Here is a 4,425-nt window from a genome sequence, read left to right as displayed (position 1 = left end):
CCGCTCACCGTAGCGGCGAGGCGGGGCGAGAGCGGCCGGGGCGGCGGCGCTCGGCACCCGCTGCGCCCGCCAGGCACGCGGGGCGGGCGGGGCTGCGGCGGCTCCGCCCAGCGCCGTGTGGGCTCGGGCGCCATGAGGGCCCGTGCTGCGTGGGGGGGCAGGAGCGGGACGCGGATAGGGGCACAATGCGGGAGCCGCCGCCGGTGGGGCGCTGCCGCACAGCGGGAACGGAGTCTGGCTCCAGGTCTGTTGCGGACGCTGTATGAATATCTAAAAGGCGTGTGTCAACAGGACGTAGCCGGGTTTTCCTCAGTGGTGCCGAGCAATAGGACAAAAGGCACTGAGCACAAACTGATGCACAAGTTCCACCTGAACACCGGGAGGAACTTCTTTACCGTGCAGGTGGCCGAGCACTGGAACAGATTGTCCAGAGAGGTTGTGGAGTCTCCCCCACAGGAGATACTCAAGAATTGTCTAGACACAAGCCTGTGCTACGTGCTCCTGGATGATTCTGCATGAGTAGACAGGTTGGGCCAGATGACCTCGTGTCTTCCAGCCTGACCCATTCTGTGACTGGATCAGCGGGGTCCCGGTGCGGCCGCGGGGGCCCCAGCCCAGCCCATCCCGCACGCCGGTGCTGCCGCTGCCCGCCCGGGGCCCGGGCAGGTGCGGCGCTGGGCTGAGCGGGCGGCAGGTTTTTTGGGGTTTTTTGGGTTTTTGTTTTTGGTTTGTTTTTTTTTTTTCGTCTGTCAGACGTTTCCTCCCCTTCCTTTTGCCCTCAGTTTTAATGAACGTCATGTGCTAGAGGTTACGTAAGTCTGTGTTCTGTACAGGGTCTACGGAGATGTGCTGATTATCTCTGCTGAGAGGGAAGCTAGGTGACGTAAGATGATGTCTTAGGGGGAACTAGGGTTTTAGTATGACTGAATGCTTGCAGTTTCAGGCTAAGATCACCAGGGTAAAAGACAATGCTTTACTGAGTTAGTAAAGGCGATCTTAAGTAGATTTTGTCTCCGAGTTTTTGGGAAACAAGTTAGAGATTAAAATAAAAAGCACTAACTTTATTCATCATCCTTCCTATTCAAGAAGCAAAGTACTGAGCATTTGTGCTTGATGAGATGCAAGAAATTTCAGTGAGAGCTCCTGTTAAACCGATGACAGCAACCTACTTTATCTGAAAGAATAAGTTACCTTTAGTTTAATGGCTGTTGAAATGTGTGATGGCTGACAGCTGCACTGTACTTATACAGAATTCCAGGGATGATATACAACAATACAGCAGATATCTGTAATGATCCCACTGTTACGGTAGAAAGAACAGATCATTATTATTGAACTTGATGTCACTTAAAACATCTGTACATGGAAACTAGCTGTCTTTAATACAGATGATATAATACAAGTGACAGCTTGACCAGCACTCTCTTCTGTAGGTGACTTTCAGGGGAATTACATTAGTCCATATAATAATAATTTCACTATAAAGTTCTTCTTTTAAAACCACAATATTTAACAAAAATTACTCTCTGAAAAGGTTTGAAGTTTGTCACAGAGTATTCCACTAGCAAATACCTGTTTATGGTTCTGCACAGATTTTATTGTTGCAATTATAAGCTGACTTTTGTGAAGTAATCATGGCAATGGATTCATCCCAAATAAATGTAAGCAATTATCACTTCTCCTTGGCAAAAATACCAAGCATCAAAAATGAACAGCAGGTTGGTTATGTGTGTGTGAAAATACCATAGCAGTTAAAAAATGTAATGCATGTTCTCTGCAATAACCTCAAAGCACTTCAACTGAAATGATACAATGAAGTGCCTTGACAAAATGCTGTGAAGGACTGATCTAACTTCTGGTACATGTGATATGCACATAGGAAAATCCAGAGAAATAAAACCGATTTTTATTTATTCTTAGATTACACACACATTTTTATTTTTTTGTGGGGATAGTTTTCAAAAATCACTAGTATTTAAAATGCCTTGGAGTTTAGTACAAAAGTATCCCTTGTTTCCTTAGTCTACTACACCACAAAGTAGTCCTCAATATTAAGCAAGACAGAATAAAAAAGCAACCTTCACATAATACTTGCTGGTTATCTCCAACGCTTGTTTTGTATTTCTGTCTTGGTGAAGTGGGAGTAGATCAAGGATTATGAGGAACTTGCTTCAGTGTTAATTGTGGAGTACCTTTGTTCCTGTAGTACAGTTAGAAGATGTCATCATATACTTGACTTAAATAGGCTGCTTTGTTTAAGAAAACTTCTGCTAACCATGTGACAGTTTAGGGTGTAGTCACTTGACTGACTACTATTTTTGTCTTTCCAAAATGATGTTACATTAATTTTGAAAGTACTGATGTATTTTGTATGAGTTTGTAATACAGGATGTCTATTTTTACACTGCAGAAGCTCATATTAAAGCATTATGAATTTTATAGGGATACTTAAGAGGAGAAGTGAGCAACCTTGTCCTCTGCTATTTGGCTTTAAAAAAAATATTCTGTAAAAGAAATTTTGACTGGCATAAGCAAAAAGGCATTGCCATTCTTTCAAGTACTGTGTGAAATGAAAATCAGATTTAAGAGATTAATCTGTTTTATTTGCTCTAAAGAATTTGAAGTGTGTTGAATTACTTATTGACCTCTTTGTACAAAATTAAAATTGTTTATCATTTTCTAAATAGCAGAGATCTGTTCTCTCCCTCAAAAAGTGTCCCAAATCCATTGTGGAAATGATCATCTGCTGTAGGATATCTTCATAGCCTTGCCCCAAGAAGGAGGAATCTCATATTTGTTTCTAAAGATTATTCTTTACCTTTTGTCTTGCTTAAAGTACTGTTGATTTTTCAGGAACTTCCCATTGCTTTGGATGTCCTTCTTAATGGAACTAATTGGTGCAGGGAGAAAATGGAAATGTATATGCAAAGTATGCATATACATTCATAAATAGAAATAAGATGACCTTGAGGCAGGCTGAAAATTATAGACATAGATTTTAAGTTGGTTAGGTTTTTTTTTACACTGTGAGTATGGAGGTTCTTAGACTGAAACAAATGAGATTCATTCCTGGTTTTGGTTGGGTCATGGAGGGGGGATTATGTTAATAATCTACATGTATAAATGAAATGTGATTGTCAATAGGCATATGGAAAAAAGTGGCTGACTTGGTATGAACCTGTGAAACAGTGCATCACTTTAGAAACTTGTCCTCTTCCTGCACTGAAAAACAGTGCCCACTCCTTCCCACCCCAGTCCCCAGAAACTTAGATGAAAATATCCACCAAATCTTTACCTTCTGAATTCTCTCTGAAAAATATTGATGTGTTATTACATTTGTAGAATTACAAAGGCTAAAGTAGCTGAACAAAGTACACATGTGAAGTTGAATTCAAATGCTTTTCTATACACTGAAATACATGCATAACAGAGCACAAAAGATCATTTCAAAAGTGAAAAAGAGGAGACACAATGTTGGTGAAGTACCAAGTGTTCTAACTTTTAAGATACACTAGAGATAAAGAGTCAAGTGCAAGTTCTCCAATGTGCATGTAGGCAAGCGTTGGCTTCCAAATGAAGTAGTGATTGCTTTTAAGAGTGATGGAGAGATCTTAGCTTCATTCTCTGGACCTGACTGGATCTGTTCAGTAATAGGAGTATAGCAACAGGCAAGGCAGATTTAAATAGCAGAGCTTAAGTTTTGATAGGAAACAATTATTATCTAGTTGATAATTACAGGGAACAGGATAGGAACTAAAGATGCTTATATGTTGCTACCCACTAAGTTATTTTGATGAGCTTTTTCTTATTCGCCTTGCTTTTATCATAGAATCAGAGAATTTTTAAGGCTGAAAAACTCCTTCACGTCCAGCCATCAGCTCAGCACCACCACTACGTTCACCATTACACCACGTCCTCAAGTGGTCCTCTGCACACTTCTTTGAATACTTCAGAGAGACAGTCTTATTTAATGTTTTACAACCCTTTCCTGCTTACAGAGGGGCTAACTATTATATTTTAAATTTTTTGGTGATTATTTTAGCTGTATGATCGGATCCTGGAAGTCATGCTGTATAGCTTACTTAGTAGTAAATACTTTTTTAGTAGCCTACAAAAATACATGACTGAGGAGCCTATCTTTGTCTGAAAACTTGTGTCTCTGCATAAATGTCAGTAATCTGTGACTCAATTCATTGCTTGTATTGCCTTGTCAACAATATTACATGAACACAACATGATTTATGTAAACTTATAAGCTTTTTTTCACTTATAACACCTCTGATGTCCTTGCCTTTCCACGCAGTGTTTAGACTGGTATGTATTTGTTACTTTCTCTAAGTCCATGAATTGTCCCACTAAAAGGTATATTCCTAAGACTGAATTTCCTACAAATCATAAAGTTACTAAAGTTGGAAAAGACCTGTA

The sequence above is a fragment of the Parus major genome, chromosome Z, assembly GCF_001522545.3.
Source record: "Parus major isolate Abel chromosome Z, Parus_major1.1, whole genome shotgun sequence".
Taxonomy (NCBI): Eukaryota; Metazoa; Chordata; class Aves; order Passeriformes; family Paridae; genus Parus; species Parus major.
The sequence above is the reverse complement of the archived record's forward strand: the minus strand, read 5'-3'. Positions refer to the sequence as shown.